Below are 20,279 nucleotides of genomic sequence, written 5' to 3' on the forward strand. Positions count from 1 at the left end.
AATAGGAAGGTACTTTATCAAATGCATAGCAATAAAATTAATAACAAATGGCAGAAATTATAAAACTTAGCTGAACAACATAAATAAAACTTGGCAAAACAGAAATCTACATCTACATTGGTATTGGATACACCCATTTGTTTTCAAAATTAATCTAAAATTCATTAAAATACTAAAAAATTCCAGACTTTTTCATATAATTTAATATGATATTTGCCATTATCTATAAGTGAAAGTCAGTAAAATATCTACATTAAAAATCTCTGAAAAACATTAGAAAAATGAGGTAGACCTTGTCTCATAAGGTATTAAAATATTTCCACTGATTTAGGAAAAATTGAACAATTTAGTTGTATTTAAAAGAAACGTTTTTTTAAAATGGCAATCCACTCATGTATTCTTGCCTGGAGAATCCCATGGGCAGAGGAGCCTGGCAGACCTTAGTCCATGGGGTTGCAGAGAGTCAGACACGACTGAAGCAACTAAGCATGCATGCATGCAAAAGAAATGCTTACTTCTGTGAATTTTTTATAAACATAATATTTCTAGAAAACTTTTATAAGAAATATTTTGGTGTATCTGATTTAATTTAAACATTCTTTAAATCAAGAATATAAATCATACTTATATTCTGTAAATTGATTCTCAGAGCTTAGAAAAAAATAGCTGCTGCTGCTGCTAAGTTGCTTCAGTCGTGTCTGACTCTGTGCGACCCCATAGACAGCAGCCCACCAGGCTCCCCCATCCCTGGGATTCTCCAGGCAAGAACACTGGAGTGGGTTGCCATTCCTGGTGCAATGCATGAAAGTGAAAAGTGAAAGTGAATTTGCTCAGTCCTGTCCAACTCTTCGACCCCATGGACTGTAGCCTACCAGGCCCCTCCATCCATAGGATTTTCCAGGTAAGGGTACTGGAGTGGGTGGCCATTTCCTTTTCCAAGAAAGAGACAGAGTTAGTGTAATAAAGTAATTTTCAAATTTCAAAGAGCATGTCAAACATGAGAGAGAATAAAACTGACTGGAAAATATACAATAGAAAGGTGACTCATAAAACATATCAAAGGATTTCTAACCTTCAGCTAACACATCTAAATTCTTTAAGTTCAGTTACCTATACAAACCTTTCCCCAGGGCATGGCAACCCAGTCCAGTATTCTTGCCTGGAGAATACCATGGACTGAGGAGCCTGGTAGGCTATAGTCTATGGGATCACAAATAGTTGGACATGACTGAAGGACTAACACTTTCACTTTCATACAAAACTTTAAGAACAACTAAAAGAGGTGAATTTCCTTTATTCATGTTGAAACTTATGGCAAACAATGAGAAGAAAAATACTGTTATAAAAACATATAAAATATATGCAATATACTTTGGGTGAGGGGTCTTCACAGGTGGCTTAGTAGTAAAGAATCTGCCTGCCAATGAAGGAGACCTGGGTTTCATCACTAGGTTGGGAAGATCCCCTGGAGAAGGATATGGCAACCTGCTCCAGTATTATTGCCTCAGAAATACCACGGACATGGTGGGCTACAGTCCATGGGGTGACAAGAGTCAATACTTAGTGGAGACATGGCTTAGTGACTAAACCAACCAAATACTTCACTTTGCAAATTAGGAAATTATTCTGGTATGACACTGTATGTGTTCTTCTGGTTCTTTAGATTTCTTCAACTACCTTTAATATAAGAACAATCCTCTTTTCAGATGGCAGTTATGGAAAATGGTCTGACTAAAAAGAAAGATCATTTCAGTTCAGTTCAGTCCCTCAGTCACGTCTGACTCTTTGCAACCCCATGGACTCCAGCACTCCAGGCTTCCCTGTCCATCACCAACTCCCGGAGCTTACTCAAACTCATGTCCATTGAGTCAGTGATGCCATCCAACCATCTCACCCTCTGTTGTCCCGTTCTCCTTTTGCCTTCAATCTTTCCCAGCATCAGGGTCTTTTCCAATGAGTCAGTTCTTTGTATCAGGTGGCCAAATTATTGGAGTTTCAGCTTCAGCATCAGTCCTTCCAATGAATATTCCGGATTGATTTCCTTTAGGATGGACTGGTTGGACCTCCTTGCTGTCCAAGTGACTATGAAGAGTCTTCTCCAACACCACAGTTCAAAAGCATCAATTCTTCAGCGCTCAGCTTTCTTTATAGTCCAACACTCACTTCCATACATGACTATTAGAAAAACCAAACCTCTGACTAGACAGACCTTTGTTGGCAAAGTAATGTCTCTGCTTTTTAATATGCTATCTAGGTTGGTCTTAACTTTTCTTCAGATGGATGGATATCTGGGTCTCTAGTTTTTTACCACTGACCTGGAGGAAGTATAGATTTCTGATATAATAAATGTACAAATCAGTTTAAATTTCAGCTGAAATCTCAATATCTAGTAACAGTAACAAGTGATAGTTGTACCAGTATTGTTTCTATTACTAATGTGCTCATTTTATTCATTTGCTTATGAATGCATTTTATGAATGCATTTTAGCATTATATTCTCTTTTCTTTTGTTAGTTAAATTCCTAAGGGCATAATTGATTTCATTAAGATATGTTTTCCTCTATTTCTTTGCATTGAGTCTGAGTGAACTCCGGGAGTTGGTGATGGACAGGGAGGCCTGGCGTGCTGCGATTCATGGGGTTGCAAACAGTCAGACACGACTGAGCGACTGAACTGAACTGAACTGAACTGAAGATATGTTTAGAGAGATTGATATTTTTTCCAGCAATCTTAACTCCAGCTTGTGATTCATCCAGTCCAGTATTTTGAATGATGTACTATGCACAGAAGTTAAATAATCAGGGTGACAATGTAGAGCCTTGTCATACTCTTTTCCCTATTTTTACCCAGTTGTTCCATGTGCAGTTCTAATTGTTGCTTCTTGACCTGCATACAGGTTTCTCAGGAGACAGGTAATGTAGTCTGCTATTCCCATTTCTTCTAAGAATTTTTCAGATGATACCCACTGTAATGGCAGAAAGTGAAGAGGAAGTAAAGAGCCTCTTGATGAGTGTGAAAGAGAAGAGTGAAAAAGCTGGTTTAAAACTCAACATTCACAAAACTAAGATCATAGCATATGGTCCCATAACTTCATGGCTAATAGAAGTGGAAAAAGTGGAAGCAGTGACCAATTTTATTTGCTTGGGCTACAAACATCACTGAGGACGGTTACTAAAGCCATGAAATTAAGAGGCAATTATTTTTTGGAAGGAAAGTTATGACAAACCTAGACAGTGATTATCACTTTGCCAACAAAAAAGCAGAGGTAATCACATTGCCAACAAGCATCCTTACAAAGCTATGGTTTTTCCAGTAGTCATCCATGGGTGTGAGAGTTGGAACCATAAAGAAGGCTGAGCACCAAAGAATTGATGTGCTCAAACTGTGGTGCTGGAGAAGACTGCTGAGAGTCCCTTGGACTGCAAGGAGAGCAAACCAGTCAATCCCATAGGAAATCTACCCTGAATATCCATTGGAAGGACTAATGTTGAGGCTGAAGCTTCTATACTTTGGCCACCTGATGTGAAGAGCCGACTCACTGAAAAGGACCCTGATGCTGGAAATTGAAGGCAAAAGGAAAAAGGGACAGCAGAGGATGAGATGGTTAGATAGCATCACCGACTCAATGGACATGAATTTGAGCAAACTTCGAGAGTTAATGAAGGACAAGAGAGCCAAGCATGCTGTAGTCCATGGGGTTGCAAAGAATTGGACGTGACTTAGCAACTGAACAATACGAGAGATTTCATTCAAAATTATAATGGAACTAATTTAATACAATGTAAATTAGTTGAGATTGTAAATGATGAGGTACAAAATTCTACATAGATATTTTTGAAATTTTGACAGTGAATCTTCCAACTTTGTTATTATTTTTCAAGTTGGTTAGGTTATCCTGGGTCCTCTGTATTTTCATATGACTTTTAGGGGGCATTATTCAACTACTACAGTCTGCACTGCTATCCTCAAAAATTCACATTCAACCCACATGGAAAATATGATTCCTCCATCACAGAGTCAACAAAAATATCATCATATTCCACTATCAACACAAATGGAAAATACATCTAAGTTTCACTAGATCAGAAATTTCTAATTTTTCCATCTAAATCATCTAACTATCAACAGGTGAGGATCCAGTGTAATCCATCCAAAAGTAGAAGTCCTCTCTATCCATCTACTTATAAAACTAGAAAATAAGTTATTTATTCTCAAAGTACTATGGTGGGACAGGCATAGTATAACAGCTATAAACATTTGTGCTCAAAAAAGAGACAATGACAGAAAACATTCAGTCACCAGTCACAATTTTCCAACCAAATTCCATCATTTCTTAGAAATAACAGAATAACCTTCTGTGGTTTGTAGCTCGGCCCTTTAGACTTGTGGCCCCACTCTCTAAGCCACCATTTATGTTTCTAGACAGACAGCATATATTTACATATCTACAGAAGTCAAGTATATTTTTATCAGTTGTTTTTTTACCTGTAGTACAACTGTCCTCTTTCATTTCATACTTTGTGCCTTAGACCTTGCTTTTCAAGCTGGCAGCTTTCCTGCTGGTATAAAACTTTCAAGATCCTTGTCTGTCTTTTGTGTATAAAATGTGGTTTCACCTCTTAGAAAATGGTCTCCTTCAGAGAGACTTCTTGGATAATCACATTTTTGTTACCTCCTTCATCTGTAATGGCTGAGGAGCTGAGGAGATCCATGAACCATTGGTACAGCCTTTTCAAAGGGCCCTCGGTGTGACCAAATGCTCTGGCCTATTGATTTAAGTTGTTATCCAGTGTCATTTCATTTCAACATAAAGGACTCCTTTTATTTCTAGTTCATCATGTCTGCTAGTGACACATCCTTTCAATTTTTGATGATCTGAGAAAGTCTTAAGCTTTCCTTTACTTTTGGAAGAATGTTTTGTTGGATGCAGAACTCTTGTCTGACATAATTCAAGGACTTCAAATATGTCAATCCAGTTCTTTCTGGCTCCCACGGTTTCTTAAAACAACGGTCAATCTTATTGAAAATCTCTTATATGTGATATCACTTCTCTCTTGCTATTTGCACAGTCCTGAAACTTTTTTTATATATTATTTTTTATTGACGGATAATTGCTTTACAGAATTTTGCTGTTTTCTGTCAAACCTCAACATGAATCAGCCATAGCTATACATATATCCCATCCCTTGGAAGCTCCCTCCCATCTTTCTCCCCATCCCATCCCTCTAGGTTGATACAGGGCCCCTATTTGAGTTTCCCGTTGGCTATCTATTTTACATCCTGCAAATTTTGCCTTTGATAATCTTATTAAGAGGTTTCTAGATGTGAATTTCTTTGAATCTATTCTATTTGGAGTTTGTTGAGGTTTTTGGATATACAGATTAGTTTTTCATCAAATTTGGGATAGCTCTGGCCATTATTTATTTTTCCAATATGTTTTCTACATCTTTTTTTTCTCTGTTCTCTTTCTGGGACTCTCATTTTACCTATGTGGGCATGCTTGATGGTGTCCCAGTATCTCACAGGTTGTGTTCATCTTCATTCTTTTTTTTCTGTTTCTTAGCCTGAATAATTTCAACTGATATATCTTAAATTTTGCTGGTTTTGCTAAACATCTTTAATGAATTATTTTAACTTAAAATTATAGTTTCTACATCTCAGATAAAATTCTGTATTTGGTGAGAAACTGTTCTCATATGTTTCTTTAGTTTTCAGATATTTTTTTTTTTCCTATGAACATAACTTAAAATTACCACTTTAAAATCTTTGTCTCATTAAGTCCAGATCTGGGCTTCTTCTTAAGATGATTCCTATGGACTGTTTTATTTTTATGGACTGTTTATATTTTTCTTTCTTTCTTGAGATCATCATTTCTTATCTTCGCAAGTCTTGCAAATTTTGATTAAAAACTGGATGTTTTAAAGGTCACAACATGGCAACTTTATTAAGTAGTTTCTCCCACATCTCCAGGGTTTGTTTTGGTTTCTGTTTGTTGTTGTTTGTTTATTCAGTAATTTTTCTGAAGTAAACACGTCAAGTCTGTATTCTGTGCTTATGTGGCCACCAAGGTGTATTCAGTTAGCTTAATGGTCTGTCAGAGACTGAACAAAGATTTGGTAAGATACCTGAAATCCGCAAGTCTCCTGTTTATTACCAAGCGTCTCTGTCTCCGTATTAAAATTCACCTTCAACGAACACCCAAAGCAGTTTACTACTCCAGCTTAGCCTTCACTTCCTGCCGGTGTGGAGCCTCAGGTTAGCCAAGGTGAGAGCTCAGTGTCTCTTTAAGTGTTTTATGAGTATGTCCAGTTTGGGCATGTACACAGCCTAGCCCATGCTGCTGCTGCTAAGTCGCTTCAGTCGTGTCCGACTCTGTGCGACCCCATAGACAGCAGCCCACCAGGCTCCCCCGTCCCTGGGATTCTCCAAGCAAGAACACTGGAGTGGGTTGCCATTTCCTTCCCCAATGCATGAAAGTGAAAAGCGAAAGTGAAGTCGCTCAGTTGTGTCCGACTCTTCTCGACCCCATGGACTGCAGCCTACCAGGTTCCTCCGTCCACGGGATTTTCCAGGCCAGAGTACTGGAGTGGGATGCCATTGCCTTCTCTGAGCCTAGCCCATACATGTGGCCAAATCTCCAGAATATGCTGTAGCTTATCAAGCTCTCTCTGGATGTCTTACTCTCCAAATTTTTCCTTTTAAGCTTTTTAGTTAGCCTATAGTTTGTCTCATCTGTTATCTACCACTTAAGGCAGCAGTTCAACATTTCCTTTGTTTTGATGAATGATTCCTCAAAAAGGAGCACTTGGTGAGCTCAGTCTGCCAAATAAAAGGCAGCTTTGCAAGCAGTCTTTCAGGGAACATGGTCCTGAAGAAACTCCATTCCTACTTTGCCCCCCTACCCCCCAGCCTAGGGGCTGCCAGGCTGCTGGTTTTCATGCTGAATTCAGGTTTCTGGTTTTCAAGAATACTACAGAATTGAGGAGGGAGAGTTGGAAATGGGGCAAATTGAAATGCCATAAAGCTCACTGTTCTCACTGAGAGTCCACAATTTTTGTTTTTAATAAACACTCTTCAGGACTGCTGCCCATGGTGGTTAGTTTTCAGAATTTTGGAAAAGTTGGTTCTGACATTTTTTCTTATTTTGGTGGAGAAACAAATTTCTGGAACTTCTTATTCCACTATTCTTGCTGAGGTCACACTTCTGCATCACTTGAAAAACTTGGGCAAAGTACTTTATTGCACTACTATTAACTTCTTTTGTATGTAGTCAATCATAGTATTACCACTTTTATTATTATCAGGCTGTACTGGGCTATCTAAATTTTCCCAAACTATCTCTTTTATTACTTTTTTTTCTTTTCTAATTTATTCATTTCCATATACCAATTATATTTTCTTTTCAAAAATTATTTCTTGTGTTTTTGTTATTTCAAAGCACAATTTAACTCACAACCCATGAACAAATACACAGATTATCTTTTTCTTTGGAACTGCTTATGCTGAATAATATACTTCCAGATACAGTAGTATTTTTCTCTCTGCACCTACCCATCTCCTCATTGCCCAATTCTTTAGGTAGAAGCTGTTATTCATATTTGTGGAGGTGTTTGTGTTTTGTTGTTTTGACTTTTTCAACTTCTTTAGCTTCAAAATGTTTTTCTTCTTATCTTTTAATCCTGAATATTACCTGAAAAAGTTATCTTCCCCACTGTAGTTTTTCCAGTTTACTTATTTCCCCACATCAAAATAGTATGGATTTTTGAAATTAATTTACCTGTTGCTTCAAGTTAACTTTTATTATATGCCATTGTTTGTGGATCCACTTAACAAACATTTATGGAACATTTTGTTTGTTTGTAGTAGTGGCCTCAATACATTTCATTTTGTTTAAATGGTACTTATAATTACCCTTTAGCAAATTAAATTTCTCATGATATTCTCTTTTTTTCATGTACGGATTAAAACTGATCTCTTCTTAAAAAAATAAAATAAAATAAAATATTGCTTTTTTTTTTTTTTTTTTGAGGCAGGGGATTGGTTTCTACTTTGGTCCAAATTGCTTTAAGATATCTTGGATTACTTTAGCAAGGAAAGAAACTTACTGCAAGCATTCTGAAAGTTCACAAATTCACCTGAAAGTTTAAAGATCAAAGCTCAGAAAAGGAATAGGAACTAAGATAGAGAAAAGCCTCACTTACATAAAAGTCTGTGGGGGCAAGGTCACAAGCCCTGCTGCCACTCAACATCCTCTCTTATTTATTATTTATCACACTGTTTTATTTAGGTACGTTATTACAATACCATTTGATATTTGCAAAGTTATGGTTTACTTTATTATAAAGTACTTTGACTGTGTGGATCACAATAAACTGTGGAAAATTCTGAATGAGATGGGAAAACCAGACCACCTGAACTGCCTCTTGAGAAACCTATATGCCGGTCAGGAAGCAACAGTTAGAGCTGGACATGGAACAATAGACTGGTTCCAAATAGGAAAAGGAGTACGTCAAGGCTGTATATTGTCACCCCGCTTATTTAACTTATATGCAGAGTACATCATGAGAAATGCTGAGCTGGAAGAAACACAAGCTGGAATCAAGATTGCTGGAGAAATATTAATAACCTCAGATATGCAGATGACACCACCCTTATGGCAGAAAGTGAAGAGGAACTAACAAGCCTCTTGATGAAAGTGAAAGAGGAGAGTGAAAAAGTTGACTTAAAGCTCAACATTCAGAAAATTAAGATCATGGCATCTGGTCCCATCACTTCATGGGAAATAGATGGGGAAACAGTGGAAAGTGTCAGACTTTATTTTTTGGGGCTCTAAAATCACCGCAGATGGTAACTAAAGCCATGAAATTAAAAGACGCTTACTCCTTGGAAGGAAAGTTATGACCAACCTAGGTAGCATATTCAAAAGCAGAGACATTACTTTGCCAACAAAGGTCCGTCTAGTCAAGGCTATGGTTTTTCCAGTGGTCATGTATGGATGTGAGAGTTGGACTGTCAAGAAAGCTGAGTGCCAAAAATTGATGCTTTTGAACTGTGGTGTTGGAGAAGACTCTTGAAAGTCCCTTGGACTGCAAGGAGATCCAACCAGTCCATCCTAAAGGAGATCAGTCCCAGGTGTTCATTGGAAGGACTGATGCTAAAGCTGAAACTCCAATTACTTTTGGCCACCTCATATGAAGAGTTGACTTATTGGAAAAGACTCTGATGCTGGGAGGGATTGGGGGCAGGAGGAGAAGGGGACGACAGAGGATGAGATGGCTGGATGCATCATGGACTCGATGGACATGAGTTTGGGTGAACTCCGGGAGTTGGGGATGGACAGGGAGGCCTGGCATGCTGCAATTCATGGGGTCACAAGAAGTCGGACACTACTGAGCGACTGAACTGAACTGAACTGAAGTTGTCTTATAATGTTATGACCCACCTATGCACAAAACTACTTTCTGCAATTAAAGATGTCTTAACATAATTCGTTTTTGGTTAGTTGATTCTGTGTACTGATCTATATTTTGTATAGAATTAATTGATAATGTCTCATTATCTCAGGTATATATATATATATAAATTATTCAATGTCTCAAGAGCTATAGGCACAGAATATATGGAAAGAAAATAAAGAGGAACTCTATCTAAAGTTCCTGCCCATGATTTATCAAACTGTGAGCATTCCCTTTATCTACCAGTTACCCTCCCCTCTTAACCTTTCCTCTCATCTTGTCAAATGATTTTTCATTAGGACTAACTAGGGACTGCTCCTTTCTGTTTGGATGATCTGTATGATTTAATCATTTTCTGTTCCTCAAGATGGTATCCATTTTTAGCAAACCTTGTTGGTATTTCTGCTAATTGCCTTTGGATCTCTTACATTATGTTGATGCTCTGCTCCCTGGCTTTGGTGGGCTTTGTTTTCTATTACCTGTACCCAGGACTTGCAGCAAAACACAGCTTCCAGGTATCTGGAGCTCCACTTCTCTATGTACACCTATAGTAAGATCCCTCGTGTACCACTGCTTGCCCAGACAGCTCTTAGTTCACAAATAACTGCTGTATAAATATGAAAGCCTATTCCCCTGAGCTCTCTTTGGCTTGGGTTGGACTTTACTGTAACTATACCCTTAGTTCCTCCCTCTTCCCAGATTTCCTTCCTGAGTGCACTTCACTCGTTATGTTTTCTGACCTGTCACAGGTATCTATATCCTTCCTCAGCTGTTTAAACTTTTCTACTGCCAAATTCATAACTTAGTGCTTAAGCTGAGCTGCATTTTAAGACATATTTCTTTTTGAACTATTCAGCATTAATCTTTCACTTTATTATATACAGTAATATTAGCTGTTAGCCCTGTTTATCCTGATTCTTCCATCGCAAATTATTGTTTACATGCTTCAGGCTGAGTTCTAGTTATAATATCTGATTTCATTCACATATTTTAAAATATTCATCTGTGTCTGTTTTCTTGTTTTCCTGGATCTTATGCAGTTGCATTTTATTGTTATTTTTAATAACAGCTTCTGCTTTCCACTGTATTCCTAACTATTGAGTGCCACATTTTATATATGAAAATGAGTAGAAATAACTTGAAATTCAAATAATGTTATTTTACCTCAGAGATCCTTTATTTTTCTTCTGTTGCCTATTTAGCACTCTGATGTCTTTAAGAACAACTTTTATATTTTTTCAGCTTTTCTAGTTGTTCTCAGTGGGATAATGAATTATAATTAGATAATCTACAATTAATAGAATTTCATCAGTCACATAATATTTATGTACCTGTTTACCTTCTTGTGTTTCACAACAAATTGTGTCCTTCCTAAGGGCAGTAGCTTTATCTTATCCATCTTAGATGCCCAGCATCCTGTATGTTGTAACTGTTCTCCATACGCACATATTAAACTGTCAATGAAAAACCAGTGGACTAAGATGGTTGCTAATAAATAACAGGAAATCCAGGAAATGTGATAAGCACTCTAGGCAAATAGCAGCCTCCAGTAATTGTAAGAGATATCATACTTATTGCAGCCTGAAAGATCTGATATGAAATTCTGCTGCTATAAATTCAATAGCTTTCAGAATTCTGTGCAAGTATTAAAAACTCATCAATTTCATTTTTTTATGTAAGATGAACTAAAATTGTTCCAATGAGAAAACAACTTAGTTGACATAAAGTTCCTAGAAAAATGAATAAATAACGCATGAGTGCTCAAACACTGAACTTTTATTATTGTAATTATTATTACCTGATATGTGTACTATGCTAGAACCCAGCCTTGAGGTATCAAGTAGCATGTGAGCAGGAATTTGGGATGGAAGAAGAGGATAAACAAGGCTAGTTGAGCTAATGCTTCCAACACTTAAAATGACTAAATTAGCTATATCTCTTATAGAGATTAAATTTCTTCTAATTCTTTCTCACAAGTCTTATTCTCTAATGAGTGAGTACTTTTGTGCTGTTGCTTTCTGGGAACTTAAGAATTCCTATCTCTCTTTTACTACATTCTAGACAGGAAAAAGAAATCCAGTAAAATTAAGAACGCTTCAGAATTCCTTAGTGACGTTTTCTCTTGTATCCCCTCAAAACTATTAGTGGCTACACTTTTACTTTATGATTGGCAATGAGTAAGAACATACAAGCCAAAGTACCCAAAAGAAACTAAACCTGTGTAGCAGACACATGATTTTGCTGCCCAACATTCATCCCAAATCTGCCAGTCAAACTGTAACTTGGGGATATCTCTTCGGGAATCTCTCCTCTCTTGTTGAAACAAAGCTATTTCAGTGATATTCATTCCAATCTTAGATTCAATGCCAAGGTTTCAATTAAACAGTTGGCCTCAGGGACTGTCATACAACCCAATTCAGCCATGGCTAATTTTGAAAATGTTTAGTGGGAATCTGGGAGGTCAAGTTCTTCACTCTCCTCTCTGTGGTTTTAGAAGCGAAATATTCTCTCCCCACTGGACCTGAAAAAGAAAGTTTTAGGCCACAGGAGCCTATAGCAGCCAACTGCTGAAGAAATCATTTTGAAAGGCATAGGGGAAAACTGAAAAGAAATTATTAATTTTTAAAAATCTTCAGCCAGGTAACTTCTTACCTGATTTAACTTTTGGTTTTCTGTTTGTGTAAACCAATCAATTACCACTATACTTTAAGCTGGTTAAATTGAGTTTTGGTAAATATATCTGCAAACTCTTATCTAACTTGCACATAAAATAATTCTGAATAGCACATTTTGTGTTTCTTTGATTTCTAAATATATTCTTTCCTTTAAAAAGCAGATATAGACATTTGATTAGTAACCAAAGTGTAAAACCATTTACAATGGTTTTCAATTGTTGAAGATCATTTAAAATCTTTTATCGTGTAAGTTTTTCTCACTTTTGTAACTTCAACTTAATTTTTTAATTGTATGTTAACAGTAGTTATGTAACAATTGTTTTAATGTTTGAAATGGTACATTTTATGTTATACTCTCATAATAAAAAAAAAAAAAATCAAAACAAAAAGTTTCCAAATGAGTGGAAAAAGTGAAAAAGGATGAGCACTGAAGCAAAGTTACACAGCTTAAAATAGCCTGGAGTTAAAACTCCCCTCAGGGTCCTCCCCACCCTTGTATACAAACAAAGAACTCTCTCAGGGAAGAAAAAATGGACATTAAGTTTAATTATGCCCAGCTCCCAGCCGGTCCCAGCCTCAGGCTGATCTCCTGAGTTCCTTGCCCCAGCGTTTAAAAGATAACTAATCCAAACAACCTTGGAGAAGAACAGGCCCCCTTAAGACAGATTTCCACATATATGCCTGTACATACTTATACTTTTCTTGGGTTAGTGCAGCAGCTCACTAATCTGACTGCTGCCCCTTCTCGCCTTATTAAAGGTGATACGTTCTTGTAAAGCGCCGGACTCCTTTCTCCGAACCTCGCTTTCTCTAATTCCCTTACCCTACAAGCATAGGCCTTGGGGACTTCAGGGTGGAAAAGAAATCTGCAGGTGTCATTTTTTAGTGGAATCTAAATAGAGAAAGGACACTGGGGGCTGCGACCCTGGTGGGTTTTCTTTGTCCACCCCTCCACTCTGAGCCCAGGCGTCCACAGTGTCCCACCCCTCACTGTTCTGGATCACCGACCTTAGATGGAAGAGAAGATGAGACCCCTGATGGCCTGGAGCCAGCAAGTTATGGGGGCCAGGGTGCTCAACTCCTCGAAAAGGGGCAGCCTCCAGCCCCAAGGAGTTGGTGGCTCTTTCACAAGCAGCTCGCCAGGCCCGCATAGACTTCCCAGAAACTTCATCTTATAGAGGTGGGAACACGCGAGGCTGAGATCACGTGCATCCTCCGACGACCCAAGGCGCAGCCTCTGATGTCACGGGTCACAGGTCGTGACCTCTGACGTGGCAGAGCGCGCTTGCTGGTGTGTCACGTCCTTATGGACCCATGTGGATAGGCAGCTCTTGGTTTCCACGTAGTGTGGTGCTCAGTTTGGTGGAGTGTGGTGCTTCCGCGAGGAAACTGGTCGTGATGCAGGCTAGTTCCTGGCGCGGGTGCCTGGTGGAGGCCGAGGGGACCTTTTCTGCCATCCTGTGTTCTCGGGGCCACAGCATTCCAGATGAAGATGTCCATGGGTGAGCCCTGTGACCCCTGCAAAGTAGATTGTTCTTGAAAGTGGATTCCGAGCCCAACTCAGATCGCAGTCTCTGCTGAACCAGCCTCTGATGTTATTTGCATGGGATCGGGTGGTCTGGACGAGGTTCCCTGGCCTTGAGTCTCTGGGACGCCGACCCTGGACCACACTTAGACCTGCCCTCCTTCTGCGCAGGTGGCTGCCATGGGGGACGATCAGACAGGGCAAGTTCGGCTAGGGAAATGCTAGTCGGACAACCAGAGTGACCGTGTTTCTCTTTTTTCCCTGCTCACCTAGGGAAGATGTGTCTCCTGGAACCCGAACGCAGGCAGGTGTGTTTTCTGTGCCCTTCTGTGCTCATGGCCGGGTTAGAAGAATTGCATTTCTCATTGAGATCCACTGGGTCTGTTTTTAACCGGAGCCTCAGAAAAACACAAAAAGCACATCGCAACTGGTAGATGCATTTCATATTTCAGCAAATATCTTTGAGTGCTGTTTGTATCAGTCCTTGTTCTTAGCCCCAGGCATGCAGTAATGCACAAGGATGAAACCTGGCATTTATCAGGATGAGTGTGAGAAGGAGGGGAGACAGACAAAAATACATAAACCAAAAATGCTATGTCAGGTGGTGACGCTTGCTGTTAAAAACAATGTAGTGAAGGCAGAAGGGAGAACTGACGGTAAAGAGTATTCATCTTAACTAGTGCAATCCGAAAGACTGCATTGGTTGATGCTGCCTGCATGCTTAGTATGGTAGATAAATAAGTTGTTATTGTTTGGTTGCTAAGTCGTGTTTGACTCTTTTGCGACCCCATGGACTGTAGCTGGCTAGACTCCTCTGTCAACGGAATTTCTCATTTAAGAATATTGGAGTGGATTGCCATTTTCCTCCTCCAGGGGATCTTCCCAACACAAGGATGGAACCCCTGTCTCCTGCGGTTTCTGCTTTGGCAAGTGAATTTGTACCACCTGGGAAGCCCGTAGTTCTAGTAAAACATGGTATGTGATGTACCGGCCATATCCCTAAATTCGCAGATTTTTTTTTTTTTTCTGAATTAATGCCCTTTATCTCGCTAAGAAGGATATTATATGCAACACTATTAGTTCTTTTATTTATTTAGATGTTATAAAATATGCTGGATATTGACAAAAAAAATTATGTATGTAGTACTCCAAAGAACACTGATAATTTATGAATTTCTATTAATCCCATTTTACTCTATTTTATTGAACTTGAGAGCTGTGACCTATCTAGAGATTTCAGTTAAATTGAGCTAATTAAAGCTTGGAAATAGCAAGGGTGAAAATGGCATACATGTAAATTACTTAATGCAAATTTAAATTAATGAGTACAGCAAATTTAGAAGTGCCCTGTTTTTATACAGTTAATACACCGTTGTCTTTTTGCCAGTACAGTAAAGTTACAATTATAATATCTATTAAAAAGTGATTTTTTTGAAGTTTGACTTTTATACATTTTAATATTTAGAGATTCAGGATAATTTTAATAGAAATCCTTTCTTTTGAATTTTTCTGATTCACTGTAGTTTATCTTAGGGTTATATGCTGTAAAACTTACTTTGCTATGTATTTGTGTTTTATTTTTAGTGAAACCACTTTGTAGTTGTTTTTATCTGTAGCACAACATACATGCATGCTTAAAATCATAATTTGATTACATAAATACAGTTAGTAAAATGGGGACATGCAGAAAGAAAGGGATGGAATAAAATTAAGTTGATTGAAAAGGATATGGAGAAAAATGAGAACAATGGTAAGCTAAGAATTAAAGATATATTTAAATGTTTCCTTGAATATTTATTTGGTTTGTACATGCACAGACACATACATATATGCATGTGTGTGTGTGTGTGTGCACGTGTGCACGCACTAAGTCGCTTCAATCCTAACTCTTTGCAACTCTATAGATTGTAGCCCATCAGACTCCACTGTCCATGGGATTCTCCAGGCAAGAATACTGGAGCTGGTTGTCATTTTCTTCTCCAGGGATTTTCCCAACTCAGGGATAGAACCTGTGTCTCTTATGTCTTCAGCACTGGCAGGCTAATTCTTTACCACTAGTGCCACCTGAGAAGCCAAAAAAGAAAAAAAAAGGCTACTAATAAAAATCTAGGTTATGATAATATGTGTAAATAATGTATATATGTATGCATATGTACACACACATGCACATGTGCACACACATGCACATGTAAATATATGCATGTGTACATATATGTACATGTGTGCACATATGTATATGCTACTGCTGCTAAGTCACTTCAGTCGTGTCTGACTCTGTGCAACCCCATAGATGGCAGCCCACCAGGCTCCCCCATCCCTGGGATTCTCCAGGCAAGAATACTGGAGTGGGTTGCCATTTCCTTCTCCAATGCATGAACGTGAAAAGTCAAGGTGAAGTCGCTCAGTCGTGTCGGACTCTTAGCGACCCCATGGACTGCAGCCCACTAGGCTCCTCCGCCATGGGATTTTCCAGGCAAGATACTGGAGTGGGGTGCCATTGCCTTCTATACATCCACAAATAAATGCATTATTTAAATATATTATCATAGCCTAGATTTCTGTTAGTAGAATTTCTTTCTTCTGGCTTTATTGAAGTAGAATTGACAAAATTTTATTTCCTTAAGGTGAATAACATTATTTCATATGTATACATTGTAGAATAGTTCCCACAATCAACCTCATTAACACATATTTCACTTCCTATGGTTATTATCCTTTGTGTGTGTATATCATGTGGGGTGTGTGTGTGTAGTGAGGATACACAAGATCTACTATCAGTAGATCTCAAGTATACAGTACAGTAACATGAATTATAGTCACTGTGCTGTACATTAACCCCCCTGAACTTACTCATCTCATAACTGAGAGTTTGTACCTTTTGACCAGCATTCTCATGTTTCCTCCATCCACCAGTCCCTGGCACCACCATTGTATGAGTCTGGCTTTTTTTGATTCCACACCTAAGTGAGATCATACAGTATTTATCTTTCTTTGTCTTCCTTATTTCACTTAGCATAGTATTCTCCAGATTCATCCACATTGTTTTAAATGAAATAACGTGTTTTCTTTTTATGGTTGAATAATATTCCTTTGTATATATTTATGCCACAATTTTTTTATCCCTTTGTCTGTTGTTGGACACTTAATTCATACAGCAGTGAATATGGGACTATAGATATATCTTAGAGATCCACATTTCACTTCTTTAGGATATATATAACTAAATATAAGATTGCTGTATCATGAAGTAGTTTTACTTTTAAAGAAATTTCCATTATATTTTCTTTAGTGGCTGTAACAGTTTACATTCACATCAACCCAAAGTACTGGGTTCCCTTGTCTCCATATCCTCAGCTGTACTTGGTATCTCTTGTCTTCTTGATAACAGCTATCATAACGAGTATGAGGTAATTTGATTGTATTATGACTTGCATTTCCCTGATGATTAGTGATGCTGAGCACCTTATGATATACCTGTTGGCCACTTTTATCTCTTTGGAAAAATGTATATTTGGGTCCTTTGTCCTTTTATAAATTGGATTATTTGTGTTTTTGCTTTTGCTATCAAGTTGTATGAGTTCCTCATATATTTTAACTCTTAACTCTTTATCATATATGTGGTTTGCAAATATTTTCTCCCAATATGTAGGTCACTTTTTCATTTTTGTTGATTATTTCCTTTGCTGTACAGAAGTGTATTAGTTTGATGTAGTTTTACTTGTTTATTTTTACTTTCTCTGCCTGTATTTTTAATGTCTTATCCAAAAAGCATTCAGTTCAGTTCAGTCGCTCAGTCATGTCTGACTCTTTGCAACCCCATGGATTGCAGCACGCCAGGATTCCCTGTCCATCACCAGCTCTCAGAGCTTGCTTGAACTCATGTCCATCGAGTCGGTGATGCCATCCAACCATCTCCTCCTTCATCTCTATCTCCTCCAGCCTTCAATTTTTCCCAGAGTCTTTTGCAGTGAATCAGTTTTTGGCATCAGGTGGCCAAACTATTGGAGTTTCAGCTTCAACACCAGTCCTTCCAATGAATATTCAGGACTGATTCCCCTTAAGATGGACTGGTTGGATTTCCTTGCAGTCCAAGGGACTCTCAAGAGTCTTCTCCAACACCACAGTTCAAAAGCATCAATTCTTCGGCACTCAGCTTTATTTATAGTCCAACACTCACGTCCATACATGACCACTGGAAAAACAATAGCCTTGACTAGATGGATCTTTGTCGGCAAAGTAATGTCTCTGCTTTTGAATATGCTATCTAGGTTGGTTATAACTTTCCTTCCAAGGAGTAAGCATCTTTTAATTTATTTGCTGCAATCACCATCTGCAGTGATTTTGGAGAAGAGCAACCCACGTCCAAAGAGCGGTGGCTGCATGGGCACAGGAGGGCCGAGAGGAGCTACTCCACGTTCAAGGTCAGGAGGGGAAGCTGTGAGGAGATACCCCTCGTCCAAGGTAAGGAGCAGTGGCTGCGCTTTGCTGGAGCAGCCATGAGGAGATACCCCACGTCCAAGGTAAGAGAAACCCAAGTAAGACGGTAGGTGTTGTGAGAGACATTAGAGGGCAGACACAAAAACCATAATCACAGAAAACTAGTCAATCTAATCACTCAGACCGCAGCCTTGTCTAATTCAATGAAACTAAGCCATGCCATGTGTGGCCACCCAAGACAGAAAGGTCATGGTGAAGAGGTCTGACAGAATGTGGTCCACTTGAGAAGGGAATGGCAAACCACTTCAGTATTCTTGCCTTGAGAACCCCATGAACAGTATGAAAAGGCAAAACAATAGGATACTAAAAGAGGAACTCCCCATGTCAGTAGGTGCCCAATATACTACTGGAGATCAGTGGAGAAATAACTCCAGAAAGAATGAAGGGATGGACCCAAAGCAAAAACAATACCCAGCTGTTGATGTGACTGGTGACAGAAGCAAGCTCTGATGCTGTAAAGAGAAATATTGCATAGGAACCCAGAATGTTAGGTCCATGAATCAAGGCAAATTGGAAGTAGTCAAACAGGAGATGGTAAGATTGAACGTTGACATTCTAGGAATCAGAGAACTAAAATGGACTGGAATGGGTGAATTTAACTCAGATGACCAATATATCTACTACTGTGGGGAAGAATCCCTTAGAAGAAATGGAGTGGCCATCATAGTCAACAAAAGAGTCCAAAATTAGGTACTTGGATGCAATCTCAAGAACGACCGAATGATCTCTGTTTGTTGCCAAGACAAACCATTCAATGTCACAGTGATCCAAGTCTATGCTCCAACCAGTAATGCTGAAGAAGCTGAAGTTGAAAGGTTCTATTAAGACCTACAAGACCTTTTAGAACTAGCACCCCAAAAAGGTCTCCTTTTCATTATAGGGGACTGAAATGCAAAAGTAGGAAGTCAAGAAACACCTGTGGTAACAGGTAAATTTGGCATTGGAATAAGGAATGAAGGAGGGCAAAAGCTAATAGAGTTTTGCCAAGAGAACGCACTGGTCATAGCGAACACCCTCTTCCAACAACACAAGAGAAGACTCTACACATGCACATCACCATATGGTCAACACCGAAATCAGAATGATTGTATTCTTTGCAGCCAAAGATGGAGAAGCTCTATATGGTCAGCAAAAACAAGACTGGGAGCTGACCATGACTCATATAATGAACCCCTTATTGCCAAATTCAGAGTTAAATTGAAGAAAGTAGGGAAAATCACTAAACCATTCAGGTATGACCTAAATCAAATTCCTTATGATTATACAGTGGAAGTGAGAAATAGATTTAAGGGACTAGATATGATAGATAGAGTGCCTAAAGAACTATGGATAGAGGTTCATGACATTGTACAGGAGGCAGGGATCAAGACCACCTCCAATAAAAAGAAATGTAAATATGCAAAATGGCTGTCTGAGGAGGTGTTAAAATAGCTGAGAAAAGAAGAGAAGCAGAAAGCAAAGAGGAAAAGAAAAGATATAAGCATCTGAATGCAGAGTTCCAAAGAATAGCAAGGAGAGATAAGAAATCCTTCCTCAGAGATCAATGCAGAGAAATACAGGAAACAATAGAATGGGAAAGACTAAACATCTCTTCAAGAAAATTAGAGATACCAAGGGTTAATTTGATAAGTTCATAACACTCTCTTACAAAGCTGCAGTAAGCAAAACACTATTGTACTGTTATAAGAACAGAGAACAGACCCCTAGGCCATGGCACAGAATAGAAATCCCAGAAAAAAATCTCATGAACATATAGTCAACTACTCTTTAATAAGGGCACCAACTATGTTAGTATTAGTAGAGTTTTTCAATTAAAGAAAATAACTTAGGTAAAGAATATTAGATCAAGAGTTACTGAAATCTGACACTATGTTTCCATTAGTTTTTAATCTATAATCTCATAATTCTGTATTTTCATTATAAACAAGATAATTTATCACAAGCTCCACTTGTAAATTCAAAATCCTACAAAATGTCTTCCAAAATCATCAAGCAAATTGTACTTCTAAAATTGTACCTACACTTTTCCATGACTTCTTAACTAATCATGTATGGTTATCAGGTTACTGTATTCTATATTTCATCCTTTATTTTAAAGAAAATTGTAATAGTAGTTTTAAATGCCAA

Source organism: Bos taurus, chromosome 16 (assembly GCF_002263795.3).
Source record: "Bos taurus isolate L1 Dominette 01449 registration number 42190680 breed Hereford chromosome 16, ARS-UCD2.0, whole genome shotgun sequence".
In the NCBI taxonomy this organism is placed as follows: Eukaryota; Metazoa; Chordata; class Mammalia; order Artiodactyla; family Bovidae; genus Bos; species Bos taurus.